The sequence below is a fragment of the Corvus hawaiiensis genome, chromosome 5 (genome assembly GCF_020740725.1).
Source record: "Corvus hawaiiensis isolate bCorHaw1 chromosome 5, bCorHaw1.pri.cur, whole genome shotgun sequence".
Classification (NCBI taxonomy): Eukaryota; Metazoa; Chordata; class Aves; order Passeriformes; family Corvidae; genus Corvus; species Corvus hawaiiensis.
In genome coordinates, this window is record NC_063217.1 from 25,889,397 (window position 1) to 25,912,403 (window position 23,007).

General features: G+C 37.5%; 1 long non-coding RNA gene across 1 annotated transcript; it reads right to left on the reverse strand.

Moving 5' to 3' along the window:
* Nucleotides 1-1,575: 1,575 nt before the first annotated feature.
* LOC125325751 lies at nucleotides 1,576-14,951 on the reverse strand. Its single transcript, XR_007203529.1, has 3 exons — nucleotides 14,772-14,951; nucleotides 3,333-3,376; nucleotides 1,576-1,734 (listed from the first exon to the last, which is right to left on the reverse strand). It is a non-coding gene; the product is annotated as an uncharacterized LOC125325751 (long non-coding RNA).
* Between the last annotated feature and the right edge of the window lie 8,056 nt (nucleotides 14,952-23,007).

The window sequence follows — 23,007 nt, forward strand, 5'->3', positions numbered from 1 at the left end:
AATGAAAGTCTAAGCAAATATATACTACCACTGAAGTTTACTCTCCTGAAAAAATCATAAAATATGTTGAATATAGAAGCCTAAATCAATAAAATGTTATTCACTTCAGTATATAAATACATTGAAAAGGAGATACTAGTCCTCCTTGCTTCCATCTCATCAGGCACTTTGGATAGATATTCAAAGATGCACTTAAATTGTTTTAATATAACTGAAAAAATTACATCAATCTTTATGGGAATAAGATTGAGCCAACACTGAGTACTTGTTAATATCTCTGCTCCTTCTCATGTTTCTTGAAATTCTTGTATATAAAAAAAATTTCCACACATCATTCAATTATATGATACTGGGCTCTGCAGTATTATTTAAATATGTTTTTTATGCTGTTTGAGGATGCTTTCGCATTCAGAACAACTACTGTTTTCACTCTTGGATATTATTTTCTTAGCTCAGGTTTGGAGTATACCATTTCATTTTCATGTATTCCATGCCACTGGCATATAGGCAGGTCTCTCCTGAGATGTTGGTAGAAATAGGGCTTTGTAGGATAGAGTGAATTAGTTGGGGATTATAGTATTCAGTTTCCCATCCTGAATCTGTGCCCATCAGGGAAGAAGTGCTGAACAGCTGGATCTGGCCAGAAGATGGCAATTCCAGTTAGGATCAACTTGTGAAGTTTCAGACTTCACACTTTTTTTTGTGACAGATCAAAAGGCTCACAATAACTCTCCAAGCTCAACACACTTGTCCTTTGGAAATAAAACTGCAGCTTCTTGGGTCCTGAGCCTCAAATCAGCTTCCAGAAGTGTTTGCTCCACCTTCAGCCTGGTGACCAATATTGATTCCTTGCTGTAATGCATTCATAATGCATTATGGTGACCTGGTGACCAATATTGATTCCTTGCTGTAATGCATTCATAATGCTTCCATCTCAGTCCTCTCCAATTGAGGCAGTGAACAAATCTCAGCATGAGCTTCCCATACTGTCAACAGATTCTCAGTCACTTGGCTAAAGGATTTGTGGGTTAGTGTTCTGGTGAGCCCTGTGTTTGTGGTGATTTTTGGTGAAACTCCTACATCTACTTGAAATGACAAAGATTGCAGTTGAATTTGGTTAACAAAACACATTAATAAAAGCTCAGTTTTGTACTAACTCAAGGGAAATCTTACTCAAATCAGTAAAACTTTTATGAGAATAAAGGCCATAGCAATAAAACCACTGATTTGTTGTCCCATGGAAACTGTAGAAGATAGTTTCTCAGTGAAACCGGGAGATGAAAAGGCTGCATTTGTCTTTCAGGCTCCTCAGAGAGCCAGGAGGATGCAGCTAATGACATGGCAACAGCATGCTGCAGTCCTTAGGAAGAGGCTGATCATTATCCACCATTTCAGCCTTTCCATCCAAACTTGCCAAGATCTTTTTACAATTAAGATCTTATTTTTCTAGCAAGTCCAACATGTGATTGGTGTACCTTTCTCTCCTACGTCAGTAACTCAATGAAAAGGACTATGTTCCACTTAATATTTTATTAGTGTCCCAGAGTTTTTTTGCCTTTCCTGTTGTCTCCATAAGTTGCATCAATGCCAGCCTCACTCGCCTCCTTTACAAAGATTTAAATTGTGCTTTAGTCCCTCACTTCCATCACCCACTGTTCATGGTTTCTCCATTTCTGCATCTTTTGCATCATGTCTTTTCTTCTTGCATCCATTTGGGTTTTTTACTCAGATATTCTGAAAATAACACCCGGGGGTAAAAATGAAAGCACTGAGAAAATTGAACAAAATAAATAATAGGTCAATTACCAGTACATGTTCTAATATGTATATAACCATTATTATATAATCTAAACATAACCAGAATAGCTACCTAAATCTTGTAGCCATTTATGAGAGAAACAACAAGATTAATAGGAAACTATTTACCAGTTTCCATCAATATTCGAAGTATGTCCAATTCTGTAAGACATTAAGTTTAAAACCCTTCTGTCTAGAGTAAGAACTTGATGCATAGAAAGACTGTGGAATCATACCCCTGGTAAAACACAATTGCAAAATGCTTAGAAAGTATGAAGTATATTTGTAAGCATAACTAGTTTGCAAGAAGTAGCAATCTCCTGGAATAGATTGATGGGATTTCACTGCCTGTGTTGAAAGAAATCCATCCTTCAGTGAAAATCACATATTCAAATTCTGCTTGCCTTCAGTGATAGAGATTATTTAACGTGTTCCTACTTTACTTCACTATGAACTTCCTACCAATAACAGGTAATTTTTAGTCATGCTAGGTATTTTTTCTCAGACTTCAAATCTTTTGTGTTTATTCAGAACATACAGCCTGAGGAGAGCTCATCTTTTCATAACAGTTTTTTTATGCAGTGACAGATGATACTCATATTTCCAAAGCACCAAATGTAACAGCTTGGTTCTATTTAATCATCTGGCTTTTTTTGTTTCATTTCACATTGAGTTGTAATTGCACATTAAAAAAAAATTCTAAAAATCTGATCTAATATCCTAGTAAAAAATTATTTACTGAAGAAACACAAAACTTAATATTTGACAGGCATGAAAATGCGTTAATTATATGAAACTTCATTTGTATTGTTCAACAATTGCCCCATAGTCTGTATCATCAGTTCACAAGGGGCTGGCTTAGCACCCTAGAAGCTGAGCAGCAACGTCTTTTTGCCTTTCCCAGTATTTGGCAAAAGTATTGCATTACTATCTACTGGTTCTTTCTGGGTAACTGCATTAATCATATTTCTTCTTTCCTGGTTGCAATAGCAAGAACTTTTGTGAGGTGAGATGAAATAAATAGGAAAATATGAAACACATTTCTCAGTGTGGGAAGATTCCAGTGCAAGTAGTTACTGAAATATAGCCTGTAATATCTTCAAATGTCTGATACGAACCTTAGGCAATTGAAGAATGCAGAAGGAAATCTGTTTAAGTAACCATCCAACATACAGTAAAGCTTTAAAAATAAAAAAGGCATCCAGTCTAATTCTGATTTCAGTCTGAATTTAGCAAGGCTCAACTCCTTAAATTTCTCAGCACACTTCAATTTAACAGGAAACACCTGTAGCACTGCTCCTCACCATGTCGCAGTCTAATTCAAGCAGAAATCACATAATAAGTTTAGTACTCAGAACACCTGCTACCTTAAAACATATTCCTTTGAGACACTTTTACACTAAGCTTTCCTACATCTTCAAAAGACTGTGAATAAAGCCATGGCTCTTTCAAGAGCTTTAATATTCCCTGAGATAAAAGTGGAAAATGCATAAATTGTTCTTTGTGAAAACAGGATGATAAATTTCACAACTTACCACCTAAATCAGCTCTGTTTGGATGTGAAACTCAGTTGTACATCCTGCAAAAAGAACAAATAAATTTTCCACAGATTTTGTTAGGTGATGTTGGACAAAACCAGAGTGCCTGGTCTGAAAAATAATGAATCCTAATTTTACTGCCGTTCTTTTAAGAGTTCTGATGTCCAAAACTGTCCCAAATTCAGCAAAGTATTTACATTCCTAAGTCCTGCCCTGTGGACAAAGACCATGGTGATGGATATTTCAGTGGTGACTTTCAATGCTTTTTTCTTCTCTCAGCGATAATGGGATAACTTTGTGTAGGAGATCCACCGGGGCAGCGGTCTCATTAGTTTTCCATTTGGCTGGATTCAACTGACTAGGAAATAATTTTGCAAGTGAATTGCACCTCTTAGCACCATCAAGGTTTTTGGCAGAACAAGACATCAGTGACCCCTTTCAGCAATTCAGAAAATGCTGAACTGTAGGAACATGCTAGAGGAGACAGTCCCTAGAATCAAAGAATAGCACAGAGCCAGGCAAAGGGTGGAAGAATTGGGATCTAATGCCAGCAGTTGTAATAAATCAGAGCTTAGAGATAGAGGCAATGGGACTTTCAAGCTTTCTGTCCAGAGGACATGGCTGGAACATGAGTTCCTGGATGTGAACTGCCTGGATAGGAACAAGTTCTGTGCTCAACTACCCATAGGCATTGCAGCACTTCCCAGGGGACAGTTGTGTAGACGGCAACCCTTGTACCTGGTCTGCAATTCAGCCTTCATATAAGCAGCTGTTTTTTCACAATCCTACCTTTTAAAGGCAAAATGACGGTATTCCATTCATCATTTTAAAACACAACTATAAATGCAGAGCAGTGCTGCTTCTCTTTTGGGGAAAAACAAAAAAACCAACCACCCAAGCACAAAATACCCCACACAAACAGAATGTTTCATATTATTGGCTAGCATACTAAATACGCAAGGGTAAAATGCAGTCCAGAAGATGACAGAGATAGAGGGTAGAACTCATTTTGCATCTTACCCTTTTTGTGTGTGTAGTCAGACTGCAATACACACAAAACTTCTTGGTTAGAAGCATGTATTGAAATGAAATAACAAACAGAGAATGTGTATAAACAGTTAAGCTCTTTAATTAATGAAAATAAAGTGTGGGAACTGGAGAAGAATTAGTTTCTTGGGTGGCTTAGTATCTATTCTTTATATTATCTAATTAAATTTTTAGAATATATCCAGCACTTCTGTTGCTTCTTTGGCTTTTCATTTTGCCATTAATAAATAATTTAGGCATAGTACAACATGTCAGCTTTACTGATCCTTAGAGATGTTTTGTGCATCTGAAAATGTTTGGGTGTGTATTGGGACTGTATCCCATGAACGAGAGCCCATGGCTTTTCTCTGTGTGGTTGCATATATTGCATGCTGCACTGATCACAGAGCATTAGTCCCGTGATAGTCATATACCTTCATTCTCCAAACACGGGCTAGTCATTTGAAAACTAACACCAGATTAATGTGATTCTGCATAGCAAGGAAGAGCTTTTGTGTCTTCTGGCTCTTTGCTTTTTCTGCCCCGTTGGGGCTCCCACGCCGACTGCCAGAATCCCCACTCTTCCAGCAGTTACTCATTTCAGCTGCTCACTATCTTCTGTCTTCTCTCATCCTTTCCAATGCATGGAGCTTGTTTCCTGAATGTTGTTTTTTGGAAATTTTGAATGAATTTCCATAGTTCATATACATTTCTCATAGTGTCTGTTGCTTATGTTTTTCCTCAGGAGATAAAGACTGCATTTTAAAGCTGTGTAAGTTCTCTGTGTCAGGCTGTTTGCTGCAGACAGTGACAGAGAGCCCGAGAACTGGACAGAAGACAGAGACGCAGATATATGTTTCACATGATGTGTGTCTGTCCAGACCCTATGCACACTGTCCAAGTCAAAAGGATCAGCTTAGAGTTATAAGAATTTCTAGACAGAAATATTTTTAGACCCTGGCATAAAATAGTACACTTTAAAATATATATATTTCTTTTGTGTGGAAATATTGAACTCAGGTAACCAAATATGCCATCAAGATTGGTTGTAAATGTTAGATAACACTCCATGACTAATTCTCTCTGGCTGTTTCTCAAGGTTTTCATTTCTTTTCAGTCATATTTCTGTATATCTTAGGGACCCAACTGCTAAACTGTTTCAGCAAAATGTTTATCACTTAGCAAAGTGATAGTGGCTATGATAGATGCGGAAAAGAAAAATAATGCTGTGTTAATTAACAGAAGAAAAATAAAAGTTTGAGCATAACCACTGTCTTCTGTTAAGAGAAAAACATGCTGTGTGATACAGCACAGCTTTGAAGCATTGAACCAAGTCAATCAAAATCTTCATTAGAAAGAACAAGTGCGCTAGTAAAAATCAGTATTTCACCATCTTTCTTGGCTTCCCCTGCTCTGCAAAACTCTGTAAGACAAACCTGCTTGCCTAGAGTGGTAGCAGAGATAGATAGTAGCACTGAGATTAGAAAAAACAGAGTTTCAGTTTCTAGAATATATTTATTTGTTTTCTTAGTATTTTGTGGTAATCTATTTTACTCTGTTCATCAGACCTGAGGGTCTGAGGAACCAGTAAATTCAGAAACAAGGTGTGAGAGTAGGGCTTCAAAGTGATGTGAATTATGCTGCTTTTCCACTGCTTTAGCTATTTCAGTTTTCAGCAAAGTGCCATCTGTTATTTGAAATCAGATGCAGTATACTACAATGGAGAATTCAGAGGCTTTCCATCCACTGTGTCAGAGTAGCTGCCTTTGGAACGTTAAAAACTACAACAGTGAAAGTTTGAGTTTTACTTCCTTCTAGATTTGTGCCTTTTCTAAATGTGAGGTGATTTTGGATTTCCTGACTTTTGTTTGAAAATACTTTAATTTGCCCTACTTATTCTGCCTCTAACACCGGCTAAGCTATGTTGAACTGTTAAAAGAAGTATATTTCCTTTGTTAAAGAAACACATGGAAGTCTATAGTTGTCCCTTAAGATATTTTTTACTGTACTGAATAAAATAGAATAATGAGAGGCAAAAATACGTTACATTGGCCGCTAGTACTAAAGATACTGAATAAGACTGAATAACTTCACATTATCATGATTAATTTACATAGTAACAGAAATATTATTAGAATTATTATTGCATCAACTCCATTAATGCCATAGATTTTATATTGCTTATATCACATACTTGTAATCAGGAATCTGAGAATATTTATTATTTATTTGGTCATGTCATGGTTGTGGCTTGGTGAATGCTGCCTCACTCATTTGCAAGTCTAACTGCTGTCATAAATTGTTGCTATTAGTTTTTATTTCACAAAGCCAAATGGATTTTGTCCCCCTCCCCCTCTTAGTTTTATTCCTATAGAAAATTCCTTATGGCTTTAGAAAAACTGACATTTCAGAGCTTTTAATGCACTTTTCACAATCTGATATTCCTGGTAATTTACATATTAAAAACATGATTTATAAAGCAAATGTATATGCTATTCTTATCCACAGGCAGAACATGGTATAATTAATTTTTACTCTTTTTTTGCCTTGACAACCTAAACTTGATTGCTTAGTATAAATTCTAATTACTGGAGAAAGATGACAGATTCAGAATGGAGAAGAGAAAGAAGAAGCCAAAAGCAAAAGGCTATTCCCAGGATAAAGGAGCCATCAAAATGCTAATAAGCCCTGTTCCAAAAGGATATTATTGTTTCTTTTTTCAGCTTTATTTATAAACACAAACATCTGAAGCAATGGGTCCATCTGCACAGACTACAAGGGTCTGTGTCCAAAAATGCACATTACTTCAGAACCTGCAGAGAATAAAAAGCCCTGCTCAGTTACTCACCTTTCAGAAAATAACACTGGACTGAAAATTAATAAAAGTCTCTAAAAATCTAAAGTTTCGGTAGAAAACCTGCTTTGTACAAAAACTGTTCTGAACCTACTAGAAAGGAGAGAAATGATTCTCTGTCTGATCTCTAATTAGTTACCTAACATGAGCCTTTATGAGTTCTCAGAAGGAAAGAGAATTATCTGATTTACCTGATTATTTGACCAACAGGTTGGGTTGCATTTTGGGAGAAGAGAATGGAATCTCTGCAAGTTCTTGATGTATCATCACAGCATTTCTTAAAAATTGTAAGGGAAACAGGAAAAAAGAATGGATAGAGCAAAAGGGGGCACAGAAGAAAGAAAAACAAAGCCATAAATAACCCAAACTCAAGGAAAATCCGGAAAGGATAACTCTCAGGTGAATACAGGACTGAGTTAAAAGAGCACTTCTAACTCTTGCCTCAAGGAACATTCCTTTAACTTTGGTAGCAGAGCTAAAAAAGCAGCGAGATAGTCTCACTATTTGTCACAGTGGCAAGCTCACAGCAGCAGCAGAACCAACAGTCTGAGTCTTATTGGTTCATTACAGAGATCAATGTAACACGTAATTATCAACACAAATCCTTAAAATAAGGTAAAAAATAATGAATATTTTGAGACATGGCTTAATGAAAAAAAATTCCACATTTGTATAGGAAAACAGGACAAATTCAACACCCTTCTTGAAGACTTTTTCTTTTGAAGAATGTTTTCCTTGAAGTGCCAATAGAGAGAGTTTATTTATTTTTTTTTTTTTTATCATTTAACAGAATAAATAAAACTGGTGCTTGAGAATAGGGAGATTTAAGCAGGTTTACATGTATGTTACTTTGTTTTTAGGTAAGTCACTTAAGCAGACTTTGTATCTTCTTGGAAAGGGACATTTAGCTGAAGCAAACCAAGCATGCACCATTCTTTGAGGTATAGATGATATAATTAGCATGTATTACCGCAGGCCTGGTTCCTAGGGTATATCACCGTGTCCCGCAGCCATAAGGAGGAGGAGGAGGAGAAGATCCAGCAGGCAGGAATTGTGCAGCAAGATTGATTTATTTAATTATTTTACAAACCTTTTATAGACTTTTTTCTTCATAGTCTAATTGGACAAAGGACCAGCCACCCCTTGGGGTGATTGGCTAAAATCCTAAAACATCCATTATCAAAATATTTTCTACTATACCATAAACAAGACTTTCCAAGGTTGCAGGTGGCTTGGTTGTTTACATTCCCTGCTACCTCTTCTGTGAGAGAGAAAAGTCTCTCACGGACTTAGAAAAATAACAAGAAAATCCTCGCTAACAGCATTTTTGTACCTACAAGCATGGGTATATGCATGGATAGATTATAGATAACCTGCTTATAAGCAGTCCTGCCTTGTGTTTGTGGTGGGCAGGGATGACAAGTGTCACTGCCTAAGCAGCAGTATGAAAATGTTTCAAGAGCTTGATCTTAGTCTAAGGCAAAGAAAAAATAATAACAGAATTTTCACTTTATTAAAATAGTGAGTCTATGATAATGAAAAACAGTTTCTGCAATACAGTTGATTTGCAATATATTTGTTACAGTGAGCAAAAGCAAATTTCCCCTGAAGTTGTCAACATCCATAGAATTGATGTAAATAAATTTAGTTTTAGTATTTTAGGGCATAATTCCTTAACAAAAAAACCCAAACAAAACAACTAGAAACCATATCATAATGAATGCATCCAAAAATTAAATTTCCTCTTTGATTAAGTTTGGCATAACTCTTTTAAAGAAAGTATTTATTTTTATTTCTTGCTATCTTCTTTTACCTCTGTATTTTTTGATCTATGTATGTACAGATATGTGTATTTAGCTATTTATTCTGCTATTTATGTTCCCACAACCTCCACCATTGCTGTTGCTCTCTGGTAACTGCACGTCATTTGAAACTGGGCAAGACATTGAAGCAGAAGGGCTTTGACAACATGGGTTTTATTTTGATTTTGCATGTGTCTCTTTCTTTTTACTTTCAAAATATCAGCCAGTGACATTTTTCATTTGTTGATTTAAAGGATGAGTTGTCAGAGTAGGAAAAAGATGTATGGAGCTTACAGTTGGCAATGGCACAGTTGAGAGCCTCTGGATAAGAATCAAGAGACAGACAATGTGGGTGTCATCGTGGCAGTCTGCTGTATACCTCCTAGCCAGGATGATGATGCTGATGAATTATTCTTGGAGGAACTAAGGGAGGTTTCCAAGTCAACTGCTCTTGTCCTTATGGGGGACTTCAGCTTGCCAGAAATTAACTGGGACCATCATACAAGTGGTAGAGCCCAGGCCAGAAGATTCGTAAAAACTTGGATGACGACTCCCCTTCAAGGGGGCCGACTCGGAAAGATTCCCTCCTTGATCTGCTGCTTGTCAACAGAGAGGATCTTGTGAGCGAAGCAAAGATTGGCGGACGTCTCGGCCATAGTGATTAAGAAGTGATTGAATTTAAAATCTCTATTGACAGGAGGAGAAGTGCCAGCAAAACCTCTACTCTAGAAATAAGGAGAACAGACTGGAGGGTGCTCAGAGAAGGGAGTAAGGTCCCCTGGGAAAACATTTTTGCATGTGTTGGGGTCCATCAGTTCTGGTCACTTTATAAATATCCCCTCCTAAGGGCACAGGAGCAGGCAATTCCTAAATGTTGGAAATCAAGACAAGGCAGAAGGTTGGCTTCGATGAACAGGGATCTTCTCTTAAAAATAAAGCTAAAAAGGAAGGTCTATGCCCGGTGGAAGCAAAGGCAGGTGATGTGGTAAGAATACCGAGAATCTGCTTGCCACTGTAGGGAGAAAATTCGTGTGGCCAAAACTCAGCTAGAGTTGAAGCTGATCAGAAATATGTGGGACAATAAAAAGTCTTTTGAAATCTATCAATGCCAAAAAGCAGTGTAAAAGTAACATCGTCCCGTTACAGGATGAAAACGGTCACCTCACAAACAGAGACAGGGACAAGGCAGAGGTGTTTAAGACATTCTTAACCTGTCTTCAACACAGATGACAGACCAAGGGGGTCTCAGTGCCCTGAGCTGGAGCGCCATGACTACTAGAACAATCAGCTCCCAGTCAACCCTGAAACTGTGGGAGATCTGCTGCTCCAGCTGGATTCCTCCAAATCTGTGGGGCCTGATGGGATCGCAAAACCTCTCTTGTAAGCTTTGAGCGGTTTTAGGAATCCAGACAGGTCCCAGCTGACCAGAAGCTGGCAACTGTTGTCCCAATTTTGAAGGAAGGAGGACCCTGAAAGCACAGGAAAAGGGTGGGGCAACTGTGGGTGCATGTACAGACTGGGGAAGGAGACAGTGGAAAGCAGTGCTGTGGAAAGGGAGCTGGGGTTCCTAGTCAACAGAACATTTAGCTCTCTAGTCTCCTGCTTACCTACTGGCACATGAAAAATATCCTAGAGGAAGAGCAAAAGTGAGAAGAAGTGAAAATCCTTGTTTATTAAACAAAATAGCACTATGATGTGAGCCATATTGCCTGTTTAGCCATATTGACTGCAAGGAGACAAAGATACACAAGAGAACTCCAGCAATGCACTCAGGACTGTGACGAAACCACATGCAAACTTCTGTTGCTGCAGCTTTTCAATTTCTTCTGGGTTTGCCTGTTAAGACAGCATTTTATTCCTTCAGGATGTTCTGTGCAGACCCTCCATTTCTTGTGTTTACTGCCACATCGTCCCCAAGCTATAGAAATAAATATGAACTGCTCAGAAAGGTAGACTCTCAGAACAGCTTGGGATTACCAGTACCAACTGAACTACAGGACTGGGCTGTGAAAAGAGGCTGTGTATGTTACAGGGGAGAATGTATTCACAGGCCAAAACTGACGACAGTGTTTGTATGGTCCCAGAGCCATCAGGTTTGGAAGCATGTAAGACCTATAATTTGTATTTAACGTAGCTAATTGACTGTCCTTGCATGGACCTTTGCAGGAACTTAGCACCCTCATTTAAATAAACTGAAAAATAAAGCATATATTACCTAGTTTAAAAGAAGCCCCAACAAAACAGGGTGGGGACTGACACCCCTCTACAGATTTTTGCCTCTCAGGAGAGCTGTCAGCCTTTCTTCTGAAGGAATTACTACACATGATAAATTCTGGATGAATTCTTTTCAGATGAAAACATCTGTGTTCTCTGCTCACTTTAGAAACTCCCAAGGCAAAGTATGTTCCAGGCAGTCCATCCAAAGGAACACGGCAGTGTGTCACATCACATTCCGATAAAGTGCACATCCTTTGAAATGAAATGGTTATTTTCTTCTTTGTTTTACTCATTCCTGTTTAACCAAGCATTCCTGGGAGAGCTAACAAACAGTGGAGAAACTTTAAAACCTTCATTTAAAGCCAAACTGTGTTGTGTGCAGCCTACTTAGATTTTATATGGGGATTTCAAAAGCAGAAGAATTGGAGTTTTATTGCAGGAAAAGGTTTCTATCCTATTTAGGCTGGAGACCTGTAGTGGAACTATCACCATGTTTTGAGAGTTCCTTACCTCTCATGGCATTTTTTTCAGTGCATGTCTATAATTTTGCCATGCATCTACATATTCAAGTCCTGTATATCCCGTTCCGATCCTATTTTGGAGGATGAAATGTCCTCAGTATCACCCTATCTGTCCTGCGACTGAATTTAATGCAGTTAGAGCAAGACAATCTTCATGTACTTCATTTCCATTTACTAAACTCATCTTACAAGAGAGACCACAGACCTCTTTAAGTTTCCTGTCTTCCATCTGAATGCATCTTTGTCACTCAGTATGTTTAAGTAGTGGTTTTACTGCAATAGCCCCAAAGTACAAGGAATAAAAAATAGCACTGTGAGGTGCTTACTTAGATATTGAGACAATGGAGATCAATATGAGACAGCTGCCTGGTGCACTCATTCCTGCTGAGCAGACCCTTTTTGTCTGAGGTTCCAGAGAAATTTCAGATTGCTCAACCAGTGACTGATGTTCCTGAAGAAGTGAATTATTTACTAGAGAATATATGACACTGATATTTTTAGTCTCTTGCCATTAATTGTGGAGAGAAAAAGAGTGCTTTTCCTTCCTTAAAATAAAATAAAAAAAGGACTTCTCTACAACAGCAGCTGATTTATAACAAAGATTATATTTTTTGCCCAATAGGATGATATAGGAGCAGACACATCTGTCAGGTCTCTTCCTTCCTTCCCAGTAAGGATGCTAATTGGAAACCTTTTTGCAAGTGCTGCTATAGCCTTTGTAAAATGCAATGTAAGAGACAAACATTTGCAAGGTTTATCTTGCTTGAAAGTGCTTTCCAATGTCTGTATTAAGAGAAGCTTCAAATCATTTGATGAAGCAGTGTTTGAGATCTAGTCTCCAAGTGCAGACTTACTCCCGGCAGGGTTGAGTCTTGTTGCAGACCCTTGTCCCTTAAAGTGGAATCCCAAATTGCCACATGACTACTCAGGAAGCTCCCTCTTTTGCTCTCCTCTCCATTACCTGGAGTGAACTTTTTCCGATGTCATACTCTAGGTGCAGTTAAAAAGATCATGGAATTATATAATGGTCAGGGTTGGAAGGGACCTTGAAGATCACCTAGTTCTAACCCCCCACTGCCATGGGTAGGGACACCCTTCCGTGGACCAGATTGCTCAGAGCCCCATCCAACCTGGTTTTGGATACTTCCAGGAATGAGTGTTCACCACTTTTTCAGGCAGCCTGTTCCAGTGCCTCACCAATGAAAAGAGTTGCCAGCCTTCTGGGCTGCTGTCCTTCATGAAGACATTTGTAGGGCAAGGTTTTGCTCAGATTGCCAGTCAGAAGACATCCTTCTGCTGATAAAAGGAAGAGGGACATCTTGTCTAAGTGTAGGCAATCCTGAAACTGCTCAGCATTATGAAGACTGACGTGCAACTGGAAAAATTCTGGGAAGCTAGAAGATAAACGGACTGAAACGCTTAGAGAAGAAAAAGTCCTTTAGGGCCAGACAGCAGCTGAGCATGGAAGGTTGCAAAGTCCATGAAAGACTAATTTCAAATTCCCAGCTGCAGTTCCATTTTGTGTCTGGTCCTTGGAGTCTAATTTTTTCTTGCCTTTTAAAGGATGTAGATCAAACAGTAGAAGTTAAAAAAGCTGATTTTTACTCTATGCTGTTGCCTTTTATATTTTTCAGAATTATTTAGACTTTTTAACAATATTTTCATGAAGTGTTGGTATCAGTGACATCTGTACTGAGATAGATCCCTATGCTTTTATTCTTCTAGATTTGTATTAAAACTTTTATGTATTAGCTCAAAAATATTTACAAATTCTCCTTTGGCCTACTTAGTCTCTGTTTAGTAACTGCTCAGTGCCCTGCAGCTTTAATAACATACTTTCACCTACACTGAATATATATGAGCAAAAAAATTATATTAGCATATTAATGCATCAGTGATTTGAACCTTAACTCAATCTCCCTGTCTCTCTTCACTGTCTAATGGGAGTAATTTTTTGTATGTATATATTTGAATGATTTCTTTGTTACTTAAGTTGTATTTTTCATTCTAAGTAGTTTTCCTGATTATTATACCTTTTGGAATGTGTTGTTAGCAGAAAAATCAGCACATTCAACAGGATGAGTAGTGAGAGAAAAAAGAAAGACCGATAACAGGGTAACTACTCTTTGCTTCTGTCACCTTCTGCATAATCTGCAAAATAGTATTTCCCTACCTTTCAGTTGTGCACCCAAACAATGTAAGGATTAGGAGACGCTCTGATGTTATGGTGATTGTCAGCAAAGTGAGCTGTGCTAACAAAATGTGTGATGTCACAAAACCAAATAACTTATTGCAGAAAATTACTGCATACATCTATTACCTACCTGCATGTTAAACAATGCATTTTTAATGCACACAATTTTTGAAGGCAACAATTCAAATTCAAACCAAATTAAGTGGGAGAGGTTGGGCCATGTTTACAGGGAGTTTTTCTTTGATTTTTTTTTCCACGCTGCTGATTGCTTTTGATATATATATGTGCCTTTTAACGAAGAATTATACTACTTTTAAAAAATCCTTCACATACTCATTTCGTGTCTTAAGAGTGCTTGCTTTGTGTAAAAGTGACAAGCTCCTAGGAAGAAATGATCTGTGACAATGTTATATAAATTCAGTTAACCTGCTGAGGCATTTTATTCTCATAAGACACCAGAAAACTCCACTTTTGCTATTACCTCTGACAATGATTCTTTGAGCAATCTAAAACACTCCTTTGTGAAAAATTGGCATAGCCAGCAGGATCCTAAATCAGGATTCACAAAATGGTATGGTAAATTATTTTATAATGTAAGAATGTTAAAAAGAGAATCAAGTTCTAACAACTGAAATATTTAAAATAACAAGTAACTCACCAGAAGAAGAAAACATATTTCTTCTAGATTTAACATTTGAGTTTCTGCACTAACAAGATTAAAAAAGTATTCTTTATCCTGTGTGATCCATAAGAACTGACATATTTTTATATGTTGCAGAAATTAACCTTAGGTAGTGACGTGCAAAGAAAAAGTTTTCTTACCGCTTAGTCTGACAATTTTTGTCCACATCAGAATTCACAGCTTCTACAAGTACTTCAGTTTTTCAGATAATGTGTCTGATCATGGAAATTCAGCATAATCCAAATATGTATCCGTCATGCAAGCAGATTGTTCTTTATTAAGATTCACTCTAAAGAACTGTGACTAGGAGTAGCATGATGAACAGAAGGTTATCAAGACTGAATGTTTTTTTTTCAGAACATTACTGAGAAAACTGGAAGAACTCCAAGCTAAATCTTTGTTTCCCTAAATGGTAGATATTAGGATAGTTGCTCTTACACAGCACGAGAGGGGAAGGGAAGTTCCTTGATAGACAGATGGTGCCATTCCAAATTGAACATGAAAAATAACTGGCAAGAAAAGAATTGGCAAAAGTAGGAACCAGAGAGCAGATTAGCACTTAGCACAGAAGAAGAAAAGGGAGGACCTATATACAGCTAGCAGCAAAATTAAAGGGTAAAGAAAATAATCCAAATTCTACCCAAGACTGTTTGGGGCACATTTCCTATTTCCTACCAGAGCAGGATTCTTGCGTATCCATCTGTTAGAATGCCAGGAAAGCGTGAAAGCAATTTTCCTGCTTTGTTGAATTATTAATCTGATTTCAGATTAACCATGCTCAGCTAGGAGATTGTCTCCTATCAACCTAGTGTCTCATCCAAGCTTGTAGTGATTTTGACTTGCTCCAGACCAGCTTTGTTTCCTGTCACTCATCAGTGAATTGCAATGAAACCAACTCAGATGCCTTTAAGGCATGGTTGGAGATGTGAATAGTGTGAAACTACATATACTCATTACTGTGTGGGTTGTATTTTTCGCCCTCTGCCACCACCACCATAAATGGTGGATAATGGTGTGATTAAGCCAATTGAGCCTCGGCCTGGTTTCCGGCTCTGAGGTGTCACAGGTCTCTTTGCTTCTGTCTTTCGCTCTGCAGGAATCATCCATTTTTCTCCTTCTCTTATAGCCATAAAAATTGTTTCTCTAGCATTTTCTCTCATTTTCCTCTTTTGTTGGTTAATGATTTTTCATGCTGGATCTGTGATGGTAGAAGCTGACCTTGAATGAACTTTCAACTCATTATTTACAGGAGCACCAGCTGCTTTTCTCTATCAGAATAATTTTGTCCAAACTAAGGCTCTTCAATCCATGTGTGGAAGTATTTTTCTGTCTTTCAGGAAGAATACTTCTAGCTGTACTTCCATTGACCTCCATTAGTGTCTTTGAGACATATATTTACACACATATGCAAAGAAAGCAAGCAAATATCCTCTATCTGATTGAGGAGAAAATTTGATTGGCAACTGGAAATGCGTAGGTATTTCCACTATGCATTTGTGTGGCCAGCATCCTCCTTTGGCAGGGAGAAACCAGTTACTCTTAAGATCTCCTCCACTTCTCATTGTCCTAAAGGTCAAAGCAGCAAAAGAGTGAGGTTAAACCAAAAATATGGGCAACTGTGACAATTGGCCAGCCTTGTTCTCTTGCAGCAGTGACCATGAATATAAATACAGCAGAGTACAGCAGAATCCATTTCTGCAAGTGCAGGCTGGAGTAAAGCAGCCTTCGCTGTCTTCCATGATGTCTTGTGGTGATACTACTCCTGATGCCTTGATTTAACTGAACATGTATTTTTCACTGTCTTCCTTCTGAAAGTGAGATAAAAGAGCTTCTATCTGATGTTGGACAGGTGCTAAAAAAGTCATATTTTAATGGCTCAAAATAATATCGAAATTTTGCATTATAAGTAGTGTTCCCTGATATTTGCTCACTAAATGAATGCCAGATATGTGCTCACACAGATGTGCTATAAAGGTCTGATGTTTTGGCTTGGGTGGGACTGAGATCTCTAAGTGGGATTATCCAAATGTGAGGTGCCCAGAAGATTGCTTTATAGGCAATACAAAGAATGAGGCATAGCCAAATGCTGATTAATCCCATTTCTTTTAGACATCTCATTTTAAGAAGGAAGAATATGCCTTTGGAGCTGCTTTAGATTGCCCTTTGCCTCTCCATTACCTCTGGAGGGGAAATGTTACAAGTGTCTTCATGTAAACTCCTAATTTCCACATTGAAGGAATGACTCTTTCCCTTGCTGGTCTGAATCCTCCACTTTTGGTTAAATGATCTTTACTTACAAAAACTGCAGAGTGTTAACTTATTGTCGGTATCCTTTCCCTGAAAGCATGCTGCTCCACCCAAAGATTGACTGCTTTGTCAACCTTTTCCTAAAGGTCCCAACTTTTCAGGTTCTATAGATCATTCAGCTATTTTTATTTTTAGTGTTTATTACGAGACTTTTGAATTAAAGGGCCACCAGATGGCGGCAGAGGATAAAAATAAATAGTAGAAATGGTCCAGTACATTTCACAAGCGACGGTCTTAGAGTACTGTTCTGATATTAAAGAGTTAGTTCAATTTTCTCTTTTTTTCATGATAGTCTTATGTTCTTGATTTATGATTACAAGTTATTTCAACCTTATTCTAACAAATTGTTTTCTAATATGGGTAGAAATAATTTTTCCCCTGCTATCTATCTTGAAACCTCAATATAGATCTATGTCCTTATTTTAAATCACCTTATGCCATTTTGTTTTGGTTTGGTTTTTTCTCCCCCACTGTATTTCCTGCCGGCAGGGAGAGACACAAAACACAGACCTGAAGACATGCCAATGGACACTGGGAATGGGACAAGATTTTCATGGTTTCATGAAGTCTTTAAAACTTCTGATTCTTAAATTATAGAAGGTCATGTTTATCTCATCTCTTGCCTTCACTTTTTTTGTTTTTTCCCCTTACTCAAGTCTTCAGTGTAAAATATCAATTCAGTGTGCCCTTTATTTGAGGACTGGTGCTTCAAACCCATTTTGTGTGGAGTAGCTTCCTTGGAGAGCAGCAGAGACAGGAGGCTTCCAGGCGGGGGAGAATTTCTATGTGTGGAACCCTCTCCTGTGAGCTGCTCTCTGCACACTCTCAGACAGCAGCACTCCCTGGCCAAAACCCGTGTGAATACTGACACCAAGCTTATAATTATCCTCAAGTCCTTCTTTCTAGGAACCATCTGCTAGTGGCATTTTACAAAGCTTTGCAGCATAGATACTCAGAAAAACTGCTTGTGTGTTTGGAGACTTTGGGCAGTCACAAGGTGCTTCTCTCTGCTCCTTCCATGCAGACTCCAGTATCCTTCCGAGCAGACTCACGGTTCCGTGACTCCTCACTGCAAACTCCAGCTGCTTTGTCTGCATTTCGCCCCCAAAAGGGATGATGTGCTTGCTGCTAAGTTAAAATGCATTAAATATGCCACTAGTATTTTTCCATGTTGGCAGTTACAGTAGTTGCCATGGGAATGTCAAATCATGTAAATGGGTGAAGAGGCAGCTCACAAAACAGTATAGATTAGAGATGTGGCCCACAGTATTAAAAACATGTACAAACTGTCTTCTGTACATAACCACACCATCTTCTGTCACTAAGAGGCTTCAGGAAAATAAATTGATACTTCTCTAGACCTGTTTTATAAATGAGCATCTTAAATAAATAAAACATTTAACTGTGATGAGTAATCTCAGTTCTTTAATAAAGGATGGAGTTATGCTAATTGAACAGCAAAGTTGTTTGTCAGGGCTGACAGATATCTGCATACTTCATTTATTCCATTAATTCTTTTTCTGCAGCATATAATTATGATCCCTTGCACAAGTGACAGAATCACAGATAGCATTTCAGTGCAGGGCTATATATCTATTTTGTTATGATCAGTGAAGTATAGCAGTTATATCATTTTTATCAGGAGCATGCTGAGAATAACTAAAGAAGAATTCTAATGATTATGGACTTGTAAATCTTCCATTTATTCATTAAGCACCTCATGGACAGACACGAATTTATTTTAAATTAATATGTATTTTTTTCTTTTGCTAGTTCTCAGGAATTAAGATTTAGAGAAAGACTATGACTAGGAACTATTAGAGGCATTAAACTCAATAATTATTAAGAAGTAAGGGAGATAGAAAGAACATCTTTGTAAAGAATGTAATTATGGATAAGGGTATAAGTGATATTTTAGCTTATACCATGGAAAAAATAAGTTCCACCCATGTTGACTAACATTTTTAGTTTCAGTTTGGTTTTTCTTGTCTCTAAAATGTTGCTTATTTCATATTGAAATTGTTCTCTTACGTATGAATCATCTAAATTAGAGCAGCTGAATAGATGTCCGCCTCGCTCTAATCACAGAATGTTCTTTCTCACATTCTGTAAACAAGCTCTGTTGTTCAATATTCTGCAAAAGTTACTGTAAAATAGGATTCTTTTCCAGAAAGGATGGGATTTATTCCTTAACATAGAATCTGACCATCATCTCTAGGTATCTTTCTATTAAATCTGCGTGCAAATCCACAAGAGGAAGGAATTAAACAATGGGTGAACTTGGTAAAAGGGGGATATCATGTCCTTTGCCTATACATTTTGGTTTCAGTAAAAGATTACATGAGTTTAGCCAGAATTTGTGTGGTGTAGATATGAACAGATTCATATAGGTAAATTAAATATAAAATTTATCAGCCTCAGGCATTACACCTCCTAATAATAAGAATCAGGTATTGTGTCCTCGAGAATACAAAAGGCTTATTTTTGCCAGATAAATATTTTCTAGAATTGCTCAATAGAATAACTCATTTCAGACAAAAAAAATTAATCACTTTCTGAATGTAATAAAAATTGGTGACAATTTTTATTAATGTCCAAAAATCTGTAGTCAAATTGAAGTGATACCTTCAGGTTAAAATGTTATTTAAAAAAAAGAGATGAGTTTTTTATTATAAAAATCATACACTATGTCATGACTGCCCAGTTGTTTTCTAGCTATGAATCACTTTTAAATGACAGAGAAAAATGTGTACCATATTTTCCACTCATCTAATATTATAATAACTGACTTCATCTGTATTTGGACAAGAATGCTGTGTCTAGTGCAGCCAGGTGAGTGTCTTTAGCATGCATAGAAAACATCCTCTGTTGCAAGACTTGGATTAATTTTATTTTAGAACCAGTGCAGGAATTTCAAATACTTTATAATTTTGGTGACCTCTCATGAAAAACATCAAACTGCTTCTGAACTCATATACAACATGAGCTGGCTTCTTCTGTGTCAGAATGTACAACAAGAAAGATGTTTCATGCTGGGTGTTCTCCTCAGACTATCAGTAAAATTACTTTCAGATTCTTCATTTGAAGGTCAAAGACTGTACTGCATGTGTTTTTTTTAACACAAACTGGCCAAATGCATTGCATTGCTGAAACAATTCTGCCCCTCTTCATGTTTTGGAGGTATTTTTGCACCAGATTTGAATTTGTGAGCAACTTTTAAACATGAACTGAAAACAGAAAATTGGAGGTTATGACCACTGACTCTGACTGGTTTTTGAGCATGAGTAAATCAGGTAGTTTCTTTGTGGTTTAGTTTATTGAGTAATATAATAAATACATAATACTAACTGTATAACTTCATAATAGGTTACAAGCTGTAACCTATTATGAAAGTATATAGCATGTTATGAAGTATTATGAAGATTTACAATGATTTCAGAACGTTTTTGTACTTAATTATCCTTGGAAAATGTTATTGAGGTGGGGTGTGTCTTTTCTCATCTTGTAATAATGTAAATAAAGAAATCTCAGTGTTTATCATGAAACATTCAATTTTTAGGAAATGAAGAATTGTATAACGTTAAAACTTGTGCTATTAGCATCTCATAAAGATATTTTACTCTTTTAATCCAAATTATTTACAAGAGGCTGTTGCAGGTATTCTTCAGCAGAAGTCATCTAATGGTTTGCTGCCCTGCATGGTAAACAGCTGTGAAATAAATTCTCAGCCATATCTTTCTGGGTTGTGCCTTAACGTGGCAAAGAGTACCTTCTGAGGAAACCTTCACAGATGAAAAACTCATCATAAACTGCTACTTTATTTTAAACAATACAATTAAAATTAGAAAATCTTCCTTGATAAATTATCAAATGAAAAAAAAATAGAATACTTGGAGATAACCTTGCAGACATAATTTTGTGTATTTTTCGTGTATTATAACTAGTGTTGATTGGAAATAGCAATGAAATACCTTTAGTTTACATAATTTCAAGTGCTAAAAATAGGAGTTCTAAAAACCTTCCCAAGTGCTTTATCTTCAGTTATGTACATATTGCATTATATACAGACAAAAATGCAATAAATACCGTCAATAGACATTTTGCACTATGCACAGATGTTCTTGCTGTTTTAATAGTTGTGTTACTAATTGCATTACACTTGGGTACCAATTCAATGAACTTTGTTTTAGAATAAGATTTCTCAATTACACCAGCAAAATAACATTCATGCTTCACTGGAACTGAAAGGCTAGGGAAAATGTAAAATGTACGCAGGATCAGGGGCAAAATTTCTTTTACATAGTTAAATTAAATTGATTTTACTGCAATATATTAGACTATTTTCTGGTGGCTTATATCAAAGGGAAAAATAATCATATGACAAGATATAGGACCTTACTCACTGTTTTTTTTCCTACTAGCAAGTGGCACTAGCAAGACGTCTTGAGGAGCACCAATTGTTAATAAACACTGTAATTTTATTTTTTGTTTTTATTACTCAAGAAATAAGAAGCTTCTGAAATTTGCAGATAATGAGCAAGCTGCATTCATTTTAGTGACCCTCTCTGGATATATTTTGGGTGAAACTAAAAAGCAAAGTGCTTTTGAAAATTTAAGCATGTGTGCAGCTTCTTCTGTTGTGATATGATAACTCATAAAATTAGACATGTTCTTAAATTCTCTAGTGACTTGGCCCTGCATGTTGCGATCTTCTCTGGTGAAAAGCTTAAGGCTACAGAAAATCATCAAAGAAATTACAAAATGAGCAGAATTTCTATTACTTTGATCAGGGAATAATAGGGGAAACCAGAAGGAGAGCTGTAACGTTTATTTGAAGTAGTGGGAGGACAACTGTATTAATGTGTATTACATATTTATCACTAATGTTTTTCTCAGCTATATTTATTTGCATCTTCATTTTACATGTGTTTTTGTTATTCACAGGAATTTCAGGAAAAAGATTTGTGGGACACAATATCTCCTCAGATTTTAAACGTCATTTAGTCTTTAAAAATGTTACAATTTCAATCGCACTTCTTAATTAAGCCTTTGTATGTTACTACATATACTAGAAAACACATTTTCCATGTGTTTGAAGCTTTTAAAAATAGACAAATTCCTTGATTAAATTTATAAAATTTGGTGAATTTTTAGTTTTAAATATTGATTACATATTTAATAAGTAAATTGAAATTTTGGTTAGAAAAAAAGAGATGAATCAGGAGGGGAGTGACTGGGACCCTTCAACACGCCCCTTGGTTTGCATAAACAGGTCACACTGCTTCTTTCCTGCCCCCCTGCATAGGCAGATCTGCCAGAAGTCTCATCGGATCTTCTCTAGGGCTGATGCCAGCTGGACCAAAGTAACACCTCTCTGTCCCCCAGTGACACATGGCTATGTGTTTCCAGCCCAAGGAAAGGGGCAGGAATGCAACTGGAGGAGTAAATCTGACGGCACCTTGCCCTTAGGTCAGATATGGCTGCTTTGGAAACAGCAGCGTCAGTTGTGAGCAGAGGTGCTGAGGTGGCCTGAGCTGGCAGCCAAGCTTACTCCCCTCTGCTTACTCCCGTCCTCCTTGGGGAGTGGGACAGGAAATGAAGAAAGATCAGGAGCAAGAGAACTCATGTGAAACTCCATTCCTTCACTCCAGACTCCTCTCCTTGCCCATTGCTGTTGCTACAGGTCACACTCCTTTCAGTGAGGCAACAACTGACATGGGTAAGGAATGTCAGGGTTGCCGAGAGGACACAGAGGGTCCTCTCTGCCACTTCTTCCTCATGCTTTTCCTCTGCTCCATTGTGGGCTCTCCATGGGCTGCAGAGATTATCCATTATTTTGCCATGGAGCTCCTCCCAGAGGTGCCACCAGCTTGGCTGAGTGGCTCAGCTGTGTACTGCAGCGGGTCCTTTGGAGCCAGCTGGAACTGTCTGGAACCAGCTTTGTCCAGCACAGGGCAGCCCCTGGCCTCTCCCCAGCCACACCTGCAGCCCATATTCTGCTGCTGCTGTCCTGAAATAAGCCTCAGACACTGCAGGTGCAAGCAGAGCAGCCAGGATCTCAGTAGCTTT